Source organism: Octopus bimaculoides, chromosome 4, assembly GCF_046866305.1.
Source record: "Octopus bimaculoides isolate indiv1 chromosome 4, ASM4686630v1, whole genome shotgun sequence".
In the NCBI taxonomy this organism is placed as follows: domain Eukaryota; kingdom Metazoa; phylum Mollusca; class Cephalopoda; order Octopoda; family Octopodidae; genus Octopus; species Octopus bimaculoides.
Genome location: NC_142931.1, coordinates 16,482,917 through 16,503,973, shown reverse-complemented (window position 1 = coordinate 16,503,973; position 21,057 = coordinate 16,482,917). Strand labels below are relative to the sequence as shown.

Genomic DNA, 21,057 nt, shown 5'->3' with positions numbered 1-21,057 from the left:
TGCACGTTATATACATATATATGTATGTATGTACATATATGTATGCATATATATATATATATTTTTATATTATTATATGATTGAACGCCACGCATCCATTTCCAAGTAAGTTATATATATATATATATATATATATATATATATATATATATATATATATATATATATATACATATATAGTCACAATCAAAAGGTGCAGAAATGACGTACTCCAAATGGATTTTGTGGTAACGTAGTCCAAGGGTAGAGTGAGACATCCATGAATCAGGTACTCCAAATCAGACGGAAGGACGTGGACAGAATGTATATAATGTAAATAATGTAAATTAAAAAGTTTAAGTTTGTGAAAATACGAGAGCAAAGATATAGAAAAAAAAACAAAAAAACTTCATAGATTGCTCTTTGTGTGTTTGTGTTGTGTTTCAACTATCACAGTTTTTTCTTTTCTAATTCTTCCTCGTTATATTGACAAAACATGAACTCTTGAATCACAAGTTCCTAACCTTTAGACATTGCAATATTTCAACAATATTTTTCTAGCGAGATTATCAGATTTATTTATCGTAGCTATTTCCTAGCGACCATGTAAATATATTGGTTAGTAACATCAATAACTTGATTTACGTCACCTTAAAGGATTTGAATTTAATAACGAGACTTTATTATTAAACTGCGGTCTGCAGTTTAAAAAGATTATTGGTGAAATAGGCGGATTTAATATGGCTGAGATGTTTTTGAATGTCGTGTATGCATTCTATAAAAATAATTAAAAAATATGGCACAGGAGGAGGTGTGTGGTAAGTAGCTTGCGTACCAACCACATGGTTCCGGGTTCAGTCCCACTGCATGGCACCTTGGGCAAGTGTCTTCTACTATAGCCTCAGGCCGACCAAAGCTTTGTGAGTGGATTTGGTAGACGGAAACAGAAAGAATCTCGTCGTGTGTGTGTGTGTGTGTGTGTGTGTGTGTGTGTGTGTGTCTGTGCTTGTTCCCCCAACATCGCTTGACAACCGATCCTGGTGTGTTAACATCCCCATAACTTGACGGTTCGGTAAAAAAGACCGATAGAATAAGTACTAGGTTTACAAAGAATAAGTCCACTAAAATGACTGAAACAAATAAAAGAATAAAAGAATAAAAGAATATCGGTTGAGATGGAGAATATCTAAAAGCTAAAACATAAGAAGAAGTAATATAAAAACTACTACAAAGCGCAGGTATGAAGCTCGCTTTGATTTTGGGTTCAGTCCCATTGCGCAGCATCTTAGTCAAGTCTTCTACTATCTCTGAGTCGACCAGTGCCTTGCGAGCTAGAACGTTAAAACTCAGTGCGCATGCACAGCAGAGTTTACGGTCAATCTTTGCCGAGTGGCTTCACTTTGCGTGCTTTAGCTTCGTTACTAGGCAACAGTCCGGTTACTTCTTGATCAGACTATGTTTATATAGATTATCTTATGAGTTGAGTTTTCCCTTGTTGAAAGATTATAACCGCAACGTCAGTCAGAGGCTCTACTTTTAAATTACATTTACCTTCTTTTGCTTGGATGATCTACCGACTTGGTTAGTTATTACTAAGTAGATGAAGTGCAATTATGAGTTGTGTGGTTAATAAGATCACTTCCGAAGCCACCTGGTTTTGGGTTCAGTTCTGTTGTGATACCGAAGACAAGCGTCTTCTAGTAGAGACTCAGGATACCGAAGTCATGAGTGTGAATTTGGTAGACGGTACCTGAAGCGAAGCCCATCGTACATACGTGTGGGAGAGAGAGTGGGAGAGAGAGAGAGAGAGAAAGAAAGAAAGAGAAAGAAAGAAAGATAGAAGGAAAGTAAGAGAAAGAAAGAGAGAGAAAGAAAGAGAGAGAAAGAAAGAGAGAGATATTCTTTATCTAAATGAGAAAGAACGATATTCTTTAATTTACATCACTACAATTGTTTCCACGCATCGTTACGCCCGTAGAACATTGGGGAAATGATATAATTAGCATATTGCGTAATCACTATCATCCATCAAAGTTCTTACCCAACTCTTATTTAACTAATGCGTGTGTGTGTGTGTGTGTGTGTGTCTGTCTGTCTGTTTGTCTGCGTGTATATATATATATATCACACGCACCTTCGTTTTGGGATCACTACTTTTTTGTTATCTCCCCTTCTTCTTAACTCTCCTGTGTGATCCTTCTGTCCGGCATTCGCCATGATAGATCACTGACCACTACATATATATTTTCTTTCTCTCCTTGTTTCTCTCCTTGTTTCTTTCTGTGTTCCTTTCAGTTGAAGAGCGTAGGCTCGAAACGTTAAAGACTTTCTCTATTCCCGAGCGTTATACTAATACATCCATTTGTTGTTTACACCACCTGTCTTTGTTGTTTTTTCGTCAATTCTCCCATATGTATATATACAGTACATGTCTGTGTATGTGTCTGTGTATGTGTGCGTATATATATATATATATATATATATATATATATATACATATATATGTACTAGCAGTATAGCCCGGCTTTGCCCCGGACTAAGTTAGGATTATTAAGCTAATCAAGTTCTTTATTTTAAACCAAACTAAGTATATATATGTGTGTGTGTGTGTGTGTGTGTGTGTGTGTGTGTGTGTGTGTGTGTGTGTGTGTGTGTGTGTGTGTGTGTGTCTGTCTGTCTGTCTGTGTCTGTGTCTGTGTCTGTGTGTGTCTGTGTGTGTGTGTGCTTGTTTAGTGAATGCGCGTGGCTTAGAGTATTCGAACTGCTGGAAAAAAAAAAGAAATGAGTTGTAATTCTGTGTCAGACAGAATCTCCCTGAGAGTTAAATTAAGGGTCCCTGTGTCTGTGGGGTGCTCACCACTTGCCTGTTAATTTCCCAAGGAGGCTGTTCCGTTGATTGGATCAACTGGAACCTTTACCATCGTAATCGATGGAGTGCCTGTTATGTTTTGTTTATGTCCGTAGTTGTTGAACGAAAGCTTTATTTGAAAGTATGTCCAGAATCTTAACTTCATTTCAAATATTTGTTACTGCTTGATCAAAACTCACAAAACGTGTGTAAGCTTCAGAAACCAAAAAGGTGATTTGTAATCGCAAGTACCACAGCATGGAAGATCTATTCCACAGGATGTGCTGATCTATTCCAACAAAAAAACCCACAAATACCCATGAAACCGTCGATATACTCATTAACTGTCGCAAAAGCTTCTTTATTTTTTTTATTCCAATTATGTTATGTTTATCTGGTAGATTTGTTCCTTGTTCAGTGATTAAGTTACGCAGCCTATGTTTCCGTTCATGAGAAAGAATAGGAGAATGTTGATCAAATACAAACCATTCTTTTTGATCGTAATATTGCGTGAAATAGAAATGTAGAGTGCAAATTGGGAAAAGATTTATTCCCTCAAAAGCTAAAATAAAAATTGAAAACATAATATAATAACATCTTGATATGTTAAAGAAGAACGGCATACTTAATGCAAGATAAACACCCATCTTTCTTTATCACTGATTTATTTAACATTGATCAAAGATAACACGGTACGCTGATTGTGAATCATGTCACGCTTATCACAAATTGATCTGCTTGAAGCGCAAAAAGCACGCTCTAGCAACCATTTATAATGCTCAGGACAACGTCTGTAGTCTGGGAACGAAAATTGTTTTTCCATGTTTTATCATTCATTTAACACGTTGTTTTTCTTTTTAACCAAACACTCGTAATAATAGATGTATAACGATTATAAACAGTAAACGAACAAATATGCTTCTGTTTTTGTTGATGTTTTTTCATATAATATGAAGAAAACCACAAGGGACTAATTTGTGGTATTACAGATTATTATAAAGGTAGTGCTACTATTTATTCTTTGATAATCTCACATAGATTCAATTGCTAACAGACCTGAGGTGTGTCCACATGCTTGCACACATAGGCACACATTTCAAACCTTGCAGCTCGTGCGACACCATAAAGATTTCTCCATATAATTGGTTTTGAATTTGGTAAGAAATAAATTTCACAATACATCCTTTTCTACTCTATGCACAAAGCCCGAAATTTTGAGGGAGAGGGCCAGTCGATTAGATCGACCCCAGCACGCAAATGGTACTTAATTTATCGATCCCGAAAGGATGAAAGTCGACCTCGGCGAAATTTGAACTCAGAACGTAAAAACGTACAAAATGGCGCTTAGCATTTCGCCCGGCGTGCTAACGTTTCCTGTTCCTTTACTGCCCACAAGGGGCTATACACAGAGGGGACAAACAAGGACAGGCAAACGGATTAAGACGATTATATCGACCCTAGTGCGTAACTGGTACTTATTTAATCGACCCCGAAAGATGAAAGGCAAAGTCGACCGCGGCGGAATTTGAACTCAGAACGTAGCGGCAGACGAAATACCGCTAAGCATTTCGCCCGGCGTGCTAACGTTTCTGCCAGCTCACCGCCTTACCAATGATAAGATATTGAAAACAAATATTTCAGTCTCCTAGCACAATCTCACGAAAAATTGCTTATGTGGAGAGGCGACATATTTTTTTTTTTTAGCTTCAGTCGAAGGACTGTGGCTATGCTGGGGCACCGTCGTATACTTTGCTACGCTTTCACTAAACCTCCTCTGATGTGTGACATTTGGTGGATGAGGGAGTTTGACGTTGCTCATCTGTGTAACCCTCATCTGTGTTTCTTGCCTTGTATATATGTGTGTGTGTGTGTGTGTGTGTGTGTGTGTGTGTGTGTGTGTGTGTGTGTTTTGTGTGTCTGTGTTTGTTCCCCGAACTTCGCTTGGCAACCCCGTAACTTAGCGGTTCGGCAAAAGAAACCGGTAGAATAAGTACTAGGGTCACAAAGAATAAGTCTTGGGGCCAATTTGCTCGAGTAAAGGCGGCGCTCCAGCATGACCGCAGTCAAATGACTGAAACAAGTGAAAGTGTAAAGAGTATTTGTCTATCTTACTTAATGTAAAAGATCTCCTGTTTAAATATACATTCATCATCCATCTTCCATCGGTCTCGGATTTGTTGTGAATGCTGATTCACGCTGACTTCTCTACAGACTAAAAGGATAGGGATATAAAAATAGCATACCCACGCGCGCACGCACGCATATATTCTTCTTTTGGAACGGAGAATCTTGAAGCAGAAAAGGCTATAAATAATATCGTATAAATGCTGGTTTTAAAAAATCCATATGAAGAAAAATAATTCGAAGGCTGCTCGTCGGACACGAATCCACATCTGTAAATATGACAAGTATTCTAGGTTGAACAACTGTCATTTTTTTTAACCAATATTTACACGATATAATTTATATACTTTTATCTTCTTCGAGATTCACCGTTCCAAAAAACAATTATTTCTCGTTTTCTCGAAGTTGATAAATTCTTATGACGTCAATAATATGTATGTATGTATGTTTGTTCTTTTATTCTTTTATATGTTCCAGCCTTGAGGCACCGCCATATAATCACTTTTTAATTGGCCAATTCTATGGGTTTGGCTTTTAGTGAAGGAGGGAGTTCGATATCCGTGCCCTGTTTTGAGTTTTCTGCCTTGATATTGATTCATCTGGGATCTTGGATAGCAAGAGGCCAAGTTGTTTCTTGAAAACATCTACTCCCACTCCATGGAGATCCCTCAGATGTTTTGGCAAGGTGTTAAATAGATGTGGGTTCTTCAATCCCAAGCTATTACAGTACATAGTCTTCGCCTCAGATGAGACAGCTGGGACTTTTGGAACAGTGCAGTGACGTCCATTTCGAGGTCTGGTATGTAACTCTCAATTCCAAAGTTTGGTGCCTGCTTCTCCAGTATCTGCCACACATATATCACTGTTTACCTCTCCCGTCTTCGATCGAGGGAGTAGAGTCGTTGCTCTTTCAGTCTCTCCCAATAGCCAGCTGTTTCATTGATGCAATCTTCCTCGTGTAGTATCGCTGAACTGCCTCACGTTCTGCTATTAATCCTACAGTGTAAGGTGACCACAGTTGAGAGCAGTAGTCTAGACCAGGGGTTTTCAAGCTGTGGTCCGCGGACCACAGGGATCCGCAAGGACAAGACAGGGAGTCCGTGGACAGCAAATACTTTTTATGGGCAATTTGATTTTATATATGTTTTTTAATCGAAATCTTTTAATTGACAATAAACCTATTTGTTAAATACTGTTAAATAAATAAATGTAAAAATATATGTTATTTTAAGCAAATATTTATGTATAAATTTCATAAGCGTTTATAAGGGGGGTCCCTAAGGTAAAGCCTGAAATATAAAGGAGTCCGCAAGTCAAAAAGTTTGAAAACACCTGGTCTAGACGGCCGAGGACAAATGTTCTCTATAGGACCAGCATAGTTTCCTGGTCCCTTGTTCTGAGAGTTCTCAGAATCCATCAGGTCATTCGCCTGCACACTGCCACCATCTTGGTGACATGCATGTGAAACGAGGCATCGTTGCTCATTTCAATCACTGTATGTGATTCTAGGATTTCTGCTCCTTTTGGTCCAAAGTATCGTTCTTGTGACTTCTGAGCACCAATTAGCTGGTAGCGAAGGGCCTGGAATTTGCCTGCATTAAATTGTATGTTGTCTTCAGCCCATTTATATATGGCATCTAGGCCTTTCTGTAGAAGATTAGCAACAGAAGGTTCCTTGGCTGCTTGTACTACTTTCGTGTCGTCGGCATAGTTAGTAAGTGTGGCTATCTGAGTAACTGATGGCATGTCTGAAAGAGCCAACATGAACAGTAGTGGCCCCAATACTGTTCCCTGGGGCACTCCACTTTCTATTAATGTCTCCTTGGAGAGGGCTCCGTTAACTGCAACAGTCTGGCTTTATGTATGAATCTATCTATCGATCGATCGATCGGTTGATCTATCAAGGTCTAATAAAGACTAGCAAGGCAAAACTTCGAAGTCACTGTCACTCTTGTTTTCTAATAGTTTATTAAACATGTTTTCTACTAAAAAGTGTTGAACTAATACATACATGCATACATACATGTATAAGCGTGTGTGTGTGCGTGTGTGCGTGTGTATTCATATAAGCATACAAACTATATGTACATATAATTATATGTATAAATATAAAAGCGTAGTGATGGAAATAGACGGTAGCCAAGGAGACGGCATTCCTCTACTTGTCAGCTCATGGAGTGAGTTGCCAACATTACACCCATGGACCTTAGGGAATCCCTAATTCCTAGACATTTTCGTCATTGGATTTGTGTATGTGCCTCTCTCTCTCTCTTTCACTCTCTCTCTTTCACTCTCTCTCTCTCTCTCTCTTTCACTCTCTCTCTCTCTCTTTCACTCTCTCTCTCTCTCCCTTTCTCTCTCTTTCTCTCTCTCCGTCTTTCTCCCTACATCCCTCTCATTGCTCTCTCTCTCTCATATATATATATATATATATATATATATATATATATATATATATATATATATATATATATATATATATATATATAAGTATATATATATATATATATATATATATATATATATATATATATGTATATATATATATATATATATATATATAAGTATATATAGATAGATAGTGTGTGTGTGTGTGTGTATGTGTGTGTATACACATACATACATACATACATACATGCACATGTATATATAATGTATATATAATCATATATACATACATACACACACATACACTCACATAGATGTAATTACTCAAACCTACGCATATACAAACATACAAACCCACACACCCACACACCCACACACCCACACACCCACACACCCACACACGTAATCATACAAATTAGTCATTAAATTAACTGAACACAAGGCGCTTGGCTTGGCTCTAAGTTGTTGTTCGAGCACCATGGTTACCTGGGCAATGTAGATGATCGTCAACAGTTGTTGTTGCTATAAAACGGCTACTGGAATAACAAAACACACACACACACACACACACACACACACATGTATATACATGCGCGCGCGATATGAAAACTAAGGAAATTAAAAGTAATCACTGATACAGGTAAATGTATATATATTTTCATATGTGTGTGTATACCGAAGTGCTCCAGCATGGTCTTAGCTGTGGTGCCGTAAAAGAAATTAAGGATTGTGATATTTATATGAGAGAAAACTACTGAGAGGCTGAAAAAGACCGAAAGAAAAATAAGTTAAGAAAATTAATGTTTACTAAATTAACGTTTACAGCTCAATGAACAGGAAATAATACGCCGACATATATATAGATTTGTACCCCAAGCCCACTCACACTAACAACTCACACACACACACACACACACATTTATATCGATAGATAGATAGATAGATAGATAGATAGATAGATAAATAGATAGATAGATAGATAGATAGATAGATAGATAGATAGATAGATAGATAGATAGATAGATACACACGCACGCACTCATACACATATGCACATACATCTCTCACACACACACACGTACAACAGACAGACAGACAGACAGACAGACAGACAGACAGACAGACAGACAGACAGACAGACAGACAGACAGACAGATAGATATATATATAGATAGATCATACACACATACAAACACATACAGACGCACATTATTTATTCAAAGTTTAGTCAGCCTGAGTCTCAGCTACGAGTTTCTCGCATCTGATCTTCAGTAATGTAAAATAATAAATCGTTGAAATTTTTGTTACATTCTCTGACCACTTACTGCTAAACTTCAGTGGATTTCTCACGTTTGTCACGACAAACAAGCAAATCACTTAATGGTATCAATCACTGCTTACTGGCTATGGAAATTCTATAATAATTAGTAACTACTACAAAAGAAGAAAAGAAGCCCGTTTATCAATATTGTATTAATGACAGCTTGTGGCAAGTCGCATTGAATTGTGGGTGAACGGCTAAACGATAATACGTTGGAAGTATAATCAACTGGCGTCGTTAGCAACAACAGAAGCAGGTAACTTTCGTTCATTTCACGGATATGAATGCTATGTGTTTATGTTGATATTGAAAGAAATAGTTGTATACAATGAGTATTTTTGTATGTGTTTGCGTGTTTATATTGTATGCATGTGTGTGGGCTTGTACGTGTGTAACATCATATTTATGTATATAATTCATGTGTGTGCGCGTGTATGCGTGCTTGTAATTGTGTATGTAAAATGTTTATGTGTTTATGTGTTTGTATAAGTGTGTGTATCGAACATCGTATTTATGTGTATATATCTGTGTTATTATACGTATGTTAACTCCTATACGCTGGCATGTTTACGAATTTCTGTATGTAAACGTTTTGTTGTTGGTGTTGTTATTGTTGTTGCCAGGGTTCCATGTCAGCTCTGACAGTTCAGGCCTATGACCGAAGGTGTTCTAGCCGCGGCCATCTCGTCTAGGACTAGGGTGTGATTTCAGAGATTCGACTTGTGTTTCTGGCAAGTCAAGCGATCGTGTAGGAATTACCTCGCTGGTTCGTATATGTTTGTGTTGTGTGTATAATTAAACGCTTAAATAATTAGGTGCAGTTTCTACAAAAAAAGGAAGACCTTGTATATTTAAAATAGCAGTGGATAAATTATTATGATGATTATCAAATACTCAAAGCCAATGTAATTGTCACAGTATTTTAACTCACACTCGCTTAATGAATAATGTCTCAGCGTTTATGTGAAGTTAGCAAACCATAGTGGACGTATTAATTTAAGAGACTACCTTCAAGAGTAGATACACACTACATAAGCATTCTTTTAGATATTCAGAGAAAATATATACTACCTCTCTGTCACAGCATGTCTGGTGGGGAACTAAATGATGAAGGTGCTAAAAACTTTAAGATAAGAACTTGATCGCATTTGTGAAACAATATTTTGTAAGTTCTAAATGATGCTATTTGTGGATTTCTGATAAATTCTTCATATTCATGTTTTCATTTTGAAAATTTGCCATCCAAATAGTACATATTACGGAATTCTAAACCACTCACAGGCTGAAAATATAAAAACATTGTCCAGAAAATTCCTCTCTCTCTCTCTCTCTCTCTCTCTTTCTCTCTCTCTCTCTCTCTCTCTCTCTCTCTCTCTCTTTCTCTCTCTCTTTCTCTCTCTCTCTTTCTCACTCACTCTCTCTCTCTCTCACTCACTCTCTCTCTCCTTCACTTCCTCCCTCTTCTTCCCTTCCCAATCTGGATGCTAACACAATTGGTATTTTTCTACATTTCTCCCTCCCAAATATATACATTATTTTATTTTTCCGTCCCAAATATATATATAATCATTTTTTTGCATATTTTAGCATTACTGTATCTAAGACATGTATGCCTCATAACATGACGGTATACAGATGTCATCCATCGATTATTTTCTTTTCTTTTATCATCTGCTCTTTTGATTATTATACCCTGTTAGTCCGTCTTATATTTTTTGAATAGATAGATAGATAGATAGATAGATAGATAGATAGATAGATAGATAGATAGATAGATAGATAGATAGATAGTGTGTTCTTGTTTTGTTTTTTCCTAATGGCACGCTATGGTTACGACGACATGTGTTCCAGGTGATCCGATCAACAAAACAGCCTGCTTGTGAAATTAACGTGAAAGTGACCGTGCACAGCACAGACACGTGTACCCTTAACATATTTGTCCGAGAAATTCAGTGTGTGTGTTCGACAAACGGGGTAAACAGAACTCATTACATAAAGTGAAGTATATGTATTGTCACGCGTATACCGGAGTGAACACCCAAAGTTGCCTTCCATATCAATCTTTGGAAATTGGAAAAACACACACACAGACACATGCATACATATACCTACATACATGTGTGTATAAATATACATACGATTAAAAAATTTTTTTTGATATAGTGACCATATTTGAAGAAAAATCTTAAATTGAAAATTTATTATATAAAAAAAATCTTGAGGAAAAGCTAATGACACAAATCTTATAGAATGTAGTTTTCCTGTCATGTTAAGCCATTTTCACTGCTTTCTACTTTTCAGATCACGTATTATAAGGTAATCACTATAGTGGTAGCTCTTGTCCATGGCGTGGTTGACTATTACCGGTTTAGTTTCGGATTTAAAATTTGTATAACGTATTCTTCTTTTGCCTTTCGTAGTTAATCATTTTTCCCTTTATTTTGAAAAGAAGGGAATATTCTGATTTTTCCATATGCACATATGCCCAGATAATCACTACATGGAACATTTTTAAGAGATAAATCTTTGATTTGCTACTTATGTATCCTTACCCGATTTATTAATTTTGATCCTGTTTGGCCGATATAATTCTCATAGCATTGCGAGCATCTGATGCAGTATATATAAGATTGGAATATCTATACTTTTTCTTCTTTTTTTTTTTTTTTATTCGCTCTCATTGTGAGAATTTGTCTGTAAGAGAGAGACTGGGATATTTTTTGCTTTTGTTATGACATGATTTGCTAGGTTTTTTAAAGGTATTTTTGTTTTTGGAAGACTATCAGCTTCACCAGTCGTTTCCCATTTTGTCGTATTGAATGGTACGCGTCTGTTAACGTGGGATGGGTGGCAAGATCTACGATCTTAAGGCGGCGAGCTGGCAGAAACGTTAGCACGCCTGGCGAAATGCTTAGCGGTATTTCGTCTGCCGTTATGTTTTGAGCTCAAATTCCGCCGAGGTCGACTTTGCCTTTGATCCTTTCGGGGTCGATTAAATAAGTACCAGTTACGCACTTGGGTAGATATAATCGATGTAATCGTTTGTCTGTCCTTGTTTGTCCCCTCTGTGTGTAGCGCCTTGTGGGCAATAAAGAAATAAGATCTACGATCTAAGTATTGGTGTGTGTGTGTGTGTGTGTGTGTGTGTGTGTGTGTGTGTGTGTGTGTGTGTGTGTGTGTGTGTGTGTGTGTGTGTGTGCATGTCCTTGCTGTAGAAATCGCTTGTAACAGTCTCAGTTTCTTTAATTAACTAAATGTCCAAAACACACTGCAAACGTTACAAAAACTCCGAATACGATTACTGGGATACTAATAACAGCAGAACAGTCCAAGAGGATATATTGAAGTAATGGAATTAAATAAATTTCGAGAATGATTATTGAATACTGTCTTCCAGAAATTGGCTGCGCTTACGTGTTAACAAACAGAAATAACAACTTTTCTTCCGCATGACTGGACAGTACTTAACAACAATAATGATATTTATCAACAGTACGCCGTCTTGGTCAGAAACAATTTTACACCATTTCATGTAGAAAATGAAACCAACGCCCTAGAAGCAACGTACAATAATGTTGTCACCGCGCTGTATAGAAATGTCTTCCCGTCAGAGTTAAAATCAGAGGTCGATTCTCATGGGGGTCTGAAGTGATTACTGAGAAGCGTAATCAGTTGATGAATACCACCCATTTAAAGGAAATCGAACTCTGCAGAAGAAATATCATTAAATACGAAAAGAATCAGTGATATCTTACTGACATCAATAAAATCTTTAAAATCAAACAACAGAAGTATATTGGTTTCAAATTTTGGCACAAGGCCAGTAATTTCGAGTGAAGCGGGTACGTCGATTACATGGATCCTAGTGTTCAATTGATACTTATTTTACCGACTCTGAAAGGATGAAATGCAAAGTCGACCTCGATGGAATGAACAACAGAAACATATTCTTTTCTACTCTAGGCACAAGGCCTGAAATTTTGAGGAAGGGGGACAGTCGATTAGATCGACCCTAGTACGCAACCGGTTCTTAATTTATTGGTCCCGAAAGGACGAAAGGCAAAGTCGACCTCGGCGGAATTTGAACTCAGAACGTAAGGACAAACGAAATACTGCTAAGCATTTCGCCCAACGTGCTAACGTTTCTGCCAGCTCACCGCCTTACAACAGAAACATATTAAAAGTAAAATAGATTTGTTTGTGCATGTAGAAGCAAACAAGCAATTCTCCTTGTAGGCACTATCTCAAAATTTATCACCTTTTTATATGATCGTTTAAATATGGGTGCAGATATTGATCTTTATGTCAATGTCTCAGAGACTGAATACATCTGCCTCAATCGAGAAAACTCAAGTACTATCAAACAAATCCTTTATCCTTTTTAAATTCGTAGACTCCTTCGTATACTAAGAAAGCAACGTCTACAGAAAAGGACGTAAAAGTTTCTCTAACTAAAATTTAGGCTGCTGTTGATGACCTCGATGTCATCTCGAAGTCATCATTATCAGGAAATATTAAAAGACGTGTTTCTCCTTACTGTGCCACAATGGAATCAATGCTATTGTACGGGTCTACTTCTTGAACACTTAGAAAACTTCTACAAACAAGACTTAATTTCTGCATGATTTGGGCTGTTCAGGTTATCTGCAGGAAAAGGCATCTAACCAAACAAAAATTGTACAGCAATCCCCTTTCATTTACTGATGTTATTAGAATGGCGCATGCGCTTTATCAAACTTTACTGGAGACTTAAGTGAAAGATCTTTAATGATACACTCTCATGTATACCTCGACATGGATATACTTGGATAAAGTATGCAGTAAAATTCGATATTCACCAACTTCGTACAGATACGAGATTTTGCCCTGATGACGTAGTATACGTTATGCGGGATCGGGATAGGTGGAAGCATTGAGTCAGGCAAATATGGGTAAGATCGACTACATATATAATATCAGTATATGTAATGAATATGTAAGCCTTATATATATAGAGAGAGACATAGATAGATAGATAGATAGATACATACATACATACATACATACATACATACATACATACATACATACATACATACATAGCCGGTCCGTTCGAGGCTATAGTAGAAGACATTTGCCCAAGGTGCCACGCAGTGGGACTGAAGCAGGAACCATGTAGTTGGGAAGCAAGCTTCTTACCACACCTAAACGTAGCCACTAAACCATTTTTTCCTCTCCCTGTTTATTTCTGTGTTCCTTTCTGTCGAGGAGCGTAGGCTCGAAACGTAAAAGACTTTCTCACTTCCCGAGCGTTAAACTAACGCATCGGTTTGTTGTTTACACACCTGTCTTTGTCTTTTGTTTTCTTGTAAATTCTCACTATATATATGTATATATATATAAATATATATATCTCTCTCTCTCTCTCTCTCTATATATATATATATATATATATATATATATATATATATATATATTCAACTTACGATGAAAGTAAACAAACAAAGTTTGCGTTAGAAGCGTTGAGATGTATTGAAAGATACGGAAATAATATATTCTCAAACTTTCATCGTAAGTTGAATTTAACGTTAGCGTCGTATAGAGCTAGAGTTATAAATCCTAAAATAGCAGAACAATTCGTCGCTGGACAGTTTAGCTTAAAGGTAAGGCATTTGACGCGTAATCACAGGGATTTGAATTCGAGTCTCATAGCTGGCCGCTGACAAATTTTTCTGTAATATATGGATAGTTTATCCTGTTCACGCCTATGTATTTGCATTGTCCTGCATTTGAGAATAAATTATCTCCCCCCCCCCCTCTCTCTCTCTCTCTCTCTCTCTCTCTCTCTCTCTATATATATATATATATATATATATATATATATATATATATATAAGACCAACAACAACAGTTCTAGGATGGAATTTATGAATATTTAATGCATCGCTACGCACGTTTCCACAAATCACATGACTTTAACATCAGAGTCCGTACTCTTGGAATGATTACGGTATAGTCCGTAGTATCCGTACTTATCCGGTTGATCATCGTCATTGATTCATTTCATCACACAATACTGCATTAATGGATGAATCACAGAGGGATGTTTATCCCTCCTTGCCAGTATGTGGAAACGCGAGTAGCGAAGCATTAAAAACTTATAAATTCCATCCTAGAATTATTGTTATCATTATATTTATCCTACATTATATCGTTGTAACCATGATGCAACCTCAAAAAAATTGACTCATTACTCAGTATCATTAGACGGTAGTCGGCATAATGAAATAGGAGTTTTATCTGCATACCCATAACATTACCATGAACGAATTTAAAAGATACCTATATATATATATATTTTTTTTTTTACGCCGGCCGTTGAAGCAACCGGTCGTAATTTCTCTAGTCTCCACTTCAACCCCTTTCCCTGTCTGATGCCCTTCTGTTTCCATTCCTTTAGGATTTCCCTCTTAGCGTTACCCACACTTCGTCTTCATCTAGCTTTGTTTGTTTATTCATTTCGTTTTGTCCTTCGTCCGTCCACTAACGGTCTTGTCTTGATATAATCGACTTATTCCACAGTCTCTCCTTGTTTGTCCTCTCTATATTTAACCCCCTGTGGGCAATAAAGAAATATATATTTATTCATTTTCCTATGTCCACTTCTGCATTGTTTGTTTTCCGTGTATTGTTTGTCTGTTCTTGGTCCCATTTTCCTGGTAGCTCTTGCCGGTGCCCGCAGAAGGGAACCAATATTAACGTTAAAAGTACGAAATTGCGTTTGACTCCTGGCTAATAATTAATGAGGAATTGCATCTATTTTCAGTTTGTGCATTTACTATGTTTTTTAGCTTATTACTTAACGGAACGCATTGCACCCTTGCTTTTATATACATACATACATATATGTATGTACATATATATATATATATATATATATATATATATATATATATATATATATATATATATATACATATACATGTGTATGTACATATATACCAACATACACACGTACGTACTTACATACATGCATATATACACATACATACATACATACATACATACATACATACATACATTCATACACACACACACATACATACATACATACATACATACATACATACATACATATGCACCCTTCTCTTACACTACGCAGTGATTATTGTCTAAGCATATATTTACTGTCTGTCCCAGACAGATATACTCCTTTACCTTAATTTCATTGCTTCCCACCATTATTTGGTCTTGTGCTACGTTTTCGGACCGCATATATTATGTTTCCATTTAGTTTATTTTGAGGTCTACTGCTGAACAGCGGGAAGGGTCCAGCACTACCAGCTCGGTCTGCAGATGATCTGAGATTCCTGCGAAAAATACGATGTAGTCTGCGAAGGGAAGTTAGTAGCTCGCCAGTGATGTTGATGCTATCTACCCAATCAATGTTTCTCATGACCATTTCGAGACATGCCGTAAAGAACTTCGAAGAGATGATATCTCCTTGTATGACACGATTCCCAGCTAGAACTCTTACATTGATGACAGCACAGATATATCAGTGATTCATTCCGAGTTCGTCTCTCTGTGAAGTTTGAGAGTAGAAGGTATTTGCCTCGATTAATAATGTGCTCAAAGTAGAGCTGGATTAAGTCCCATAGAGGCCCTCAGTACTTAAAAGATTTTGGTGTCCCTACATATATGTAATTCAATATATAAACAATAATAAACCATAAAATTAATTTTGATTTTTTCAAAATGAAACAAAACTAACAGTAAAATAGAAAAGAACGTTTATTTTCATATAATAAAAAATAAATGCACCCTTTTAAAGCCTAGCCAGGCTCATGGGCCCGTTTCCCAGTTTCTATGGCGTATGCGTTCCGCAGCTGGACAAGACGTCAGTCCATCGCAGCGTTAATCATTTTTGCCAGCTGAGTGGACTGGAGCAACGTGAAATGAGTTTTGCTCAATAACACAACGCGTCGCCCGGTCCAGGAATCGAAACCACAATCTTACGATCATGATGCTGACACCGTAACCACTAAGCCACGCACCTCCACTTATCTTCATATACTTCCACTTTATTTATATTTGAAAGGTTTTCTACGTTTTTTAGCTGCAAAATCTTCTATCAGATCCTCATTATGACACTACGAACACTTCGAAATTATATTTCCGATCATATAAACCACTTCAAATATTATTTTATCAAGTTTAAAGTGATTTCTTTTGTGCCGTAAACCATTTGCCCATTTACCATTTTTGTGGTGTTTCCCTCCCCCCTTCCTTCCCTTGATGCCCTCTTCTATTCGGGGTCGGTGGCACCTGCACCAGGACAATGCACCAGTCTACAATTCTATCCTGGTAACCAACTTGACAGAGATGGGCATCAAAACTGTCCCTCACCCTCTCAATAGTTCATACCTTGTTTCCTGTGACTTTCGGTTGTTCCCCAAACTAAAAGAGAGCCTCGTGGTTAATCGTTCCATGGGACCTTGACGAAGAGGTTGGAGCTCTAGTACAAATGCATTAAAGTCAGAGTATCCTACTTATTTCTTTATTGCCCACAAGGGGCTAAACATAGAGGGGACAAACAAAGACAGACAAAGGGATTAAGTAGATTACATTGACCCCAGTGCGTAACTGGTACATAATTTATCGACCCCGAAAGGATGAAAGGCAAAGTCCACCTCGGCGGAATTTGAACTCAGAACGTAACGGCAGACGAAATACTGCTAAGCATTTCGTCCAGCATGCTAACGTTTCTGCCAGCTCGCAGTAGATGATTCTACTATGAAGGAGATTAGCGTTTCGTACGGCTTAGAAATAAATAAATCTTTCCTGAAAAAGTCTCGAAACTTCTGGTATGCACCTTGTAATTTTGAATTGCTTTTCTTCTTAGTTATACTTAACTTTAAGCATGTCAGCCATATTCAATAAAATCGTCAGTTAACAGAATTTTATTTGCTAACCATGGTTTGCTGACCCTATTTTAAATCGTAAAAAATATAATTTAAATCTCAGTTTTTTCACAGGATCGACTTTCGATGATTGCCAGTCGATACATCATTAGAAGAAGGCCACAGCAGGAAATAACAGAGCTGGTTTACGATAAATCATATATATATCATTAGTTATATTATTAGTTTGCATTGTTTATTAGTTATGTTGTAAAAACAGCAAAACATGTTTTACCATATCTAGTTCAGAACAGGATTGGCTGGTCTTTAATTCTTCTAAGATCGATATAATAAATACTGTAAGTAAAGTACTTATATGGAAATACGAAATATTCTTAACAAAAACATGGATGTTCGCATTTATAATGAAATATTTATAAAAGAGAAGCTGTTTCCCATATATACGAATATGATGTGTGTACAAGTTTGTACACCCACCCTATGTCCCTTCTTAATTTTTCCCCCATAGAACCACACTCACACTTGATTCCTAAAACCCCATACAGTTTTATCTTTTTTCTTTCTTTTGTCTCTGACTCTTCTTTCTCAGTTCTTTTAGGTTTTTCCCTTTCTTCTGATGAAAGACAACGTCCGAAACGTTAAAATTCTTTTTCGTCCCATTAAAAGTGTTAAGCTAATAACGCAGTAATTAAACTTTGTCCTTTCAATATTGTCTTTCTATTGTCCATTGTAATCACAAACACACACACGCACTATATATATATATATATATATATATATATATATATATATATATGAGTTGGCAAGAAAGTAATTTCGTTTTTCGCAAGTAGATGGAGTTAACGATTTTTTAAATGACTTTTGTCAATGTTGTAATTTTTCCTTTTGACATTTGATAACCGTTACTTTTAGCTTACTTTAGAAGCAAATTGCGCGTAATTTTGTTTACAGCTGTTACTTCAGTGTCAATTTTAACATGGCGAGCAAAAACGAAACTTTTCGCCATATTTTGCTTTTTTATTTCCGTCAGGGCAAGAAAACTGCTGAAACTCACAAAGAGATATGTGAAGCTTTGGTGTTGATTTCTTAACAGAACGCACATGTCAAAAATGGTTTTAAAATTTCCGTTCTGGATATTTTTCCCTCAAAGATGACCAACGTCCTGGTTGACCTCTGAAATTGATGATAACCGAATCAAAGCCATAATTGAATCTGATTGTCATATAACTGTACGGGAGATTACAGAGATGTTAAATGTATCGCACACAACAACTGAAAATCACTTAAAATGTCTTGAACTCGTTAAGAAGCTCGATATTTGGATTCCACATAAATTGAAAGAGATTCACTGAACACAACGAATCAATATTTGCGATTTGCATCTCAAACGTATTGAAATCGACCTTTCTTCGAAACGAATCATCACTGGAGATGAAAAATGGATCGTCTACAATAATATCAATCGAAAACGATCATGGTCCAAGCGTAATGAACTAGCCCAAACCACATCAAAAGCTGAATTTCATAAAAAAAGGTCATGCTGCCAATTTGATGGGATTATAAACGTGTTGTGTATTTTGAACCGCTTCCAAGGAACCAAACGATCAATTCAGATGCTTACTGTCAACAACTAATAAAACTGGAGGAAGAAATCAAAGAAAAATGGTCAGAATTGACAAATTGTAAAGGAATCGTTTTCCACCATGACAATGCTGAACCACACACGTCTTTGCTAACACACACACACACACATATATATATATATATTTGAAGATAAGCAACAAAAATTCAATAGGTTATAGCAGTACGTACGTTTGGTACAAGCTCCATTTATTCATGTAGTGAGAACACCACAGAAAATACAATGAAAATGTACTCCTCAGCTGCATAATGGAATTTCATTTTAGAAAGTCAGTTTGAAAATGTTTGCAAAAAACAAGAGTAAGAGAAGAAAACACATCTTTTTGCAAACATCTTCAAACTGACTTTCTAAAATGAAATTCCATTATGCAGCTGAGGAGTACATTTCCATTGTATTTTCTGTGGTGTTCTCACTACATGAATAAATGGAGCTTGTACGAAACGTACGTACTGCTATAACCTATTGAATTTTTGTTGCTTAGCTTCAAATTTTATTCACCAAATCTCTTGATTTTGTTTTTGGTTTTTATCCTACCAAATTCTGGTGCCTCAAACATTTTAAGTACCACATTTAATCTTTTGATTAAATCTATATTATTATATATATATATATATATATGATGTATATGTGTATGCGAGTATTTGTATGTGAATGTGTATATATATATATATATATATATTTGTCGGGTGTATTCCATAACAGCTCCCTCTGAAGAGCTCAGGATTATATAATCGGACTGTTACCAAATACACCGTTGAATCACCTTGTGCGAAACCGATTGTCAAGATCGGCCGTAATGGATATATAATATTGTACTCTTCGATTAATACACACACACACACACATATATATATATATACGCACACACATATACATACATACATACATATATATATATATATATATATATATATATATATATATATATATATATATATACATATATATTAGTTGAAATTTACAGAAAAACAAAAGACGAAGACAGGTGTATAAACAACAAGCAGGTGTATTAGTTTGACGCTCGGGAAGGTGAGAAAGTATTTTACGTTTCGAGCTTACGCCCTTCAACAGAAAGGCACACGAGGAAATAAACAGAGAGGAATAAAAACAAAAAAAACACTTGTAGATCAATCATGGCGACCGCTAAATACATATGTATACATATGTATACTCACCCATATATATATATACACATACTCATATATATATGCATTATATATAGATGCATACATGTACATATATATATGAGTGTGTCACGTCAAATAAAGGTGGGCAGTCAGCCATTTGCAGGTTGTTCCCACACTAAGGATTGTGGAGCCGAGGGTATTGTAGCAATGAACAGAGGAAGAGCTTATCAAAAGCAACGCTGAGAATGGATCTAGATGACTAGCTAAAAACTGGTGACAGGTGGGGTCAGTAGCGTACTACTTCTTCGGACACAACCAGCTTATATTTGATCACCTTAGTTCAGCTCACTTAGGTTATGGTGTATGGCGTAAGACCCAAAACACTCCATGACCCCAGGATACAAACACTGACGATATGTCCGAGTATTACATCTGGTGAAGCACCCACATTGTTCCTGGCTCACTCCCATTGCGTAGAACCTAGAGCAAGTGTCTTCTATAGTTCCGGGACAACCAAAGTCTTGTGAGTGGGCTCGGTAGACGGAAGTCCGTCTCTATGTGCGTGTGGCTTTGTGTTTGTGTTTGTTCCTCTCCACCGCTTGACAACTGCTGTTGATTTGTTGAAGTCCGCGTAACTTAGCAATTCAGCAAAAGATACTAATAAAAGAAGTACTTCGCTTTAGAATATTAAATAATGGGATTTTTTGTTTTACTAAACCCTTAAA

At 36.6% G+C, this 21,057-nt stretch overlaps 1 protein-coding gene across 3 annotated transcripts in view; it reads left to right on the top strand.

The window, feature by feature from the left end:
* The first annotated feature begins 7,803 nt into the window (after window positions 1–7,803).
* LOC106882604 (uncharacterized) overlaps window positions 7,804–21,057 on the top strand; it is a 169,185-nt gene continuing 155,931 nt past the window's right edge. For 2 of the 3 annotated variants that reach the window (XM_089350390.1, XM_089350388.1), the window contains exon 1: window positions 7,907–8,916. The gene's annotated coding sequence lies outside the window, so the exon portion shown is untranslated. Of the gene's footprint in view, window positions 8,917–21,057 lie in introns of all 3 variants that reach the window. The other variant, XM_089350389.1, reaches the window with a different exon arrangement.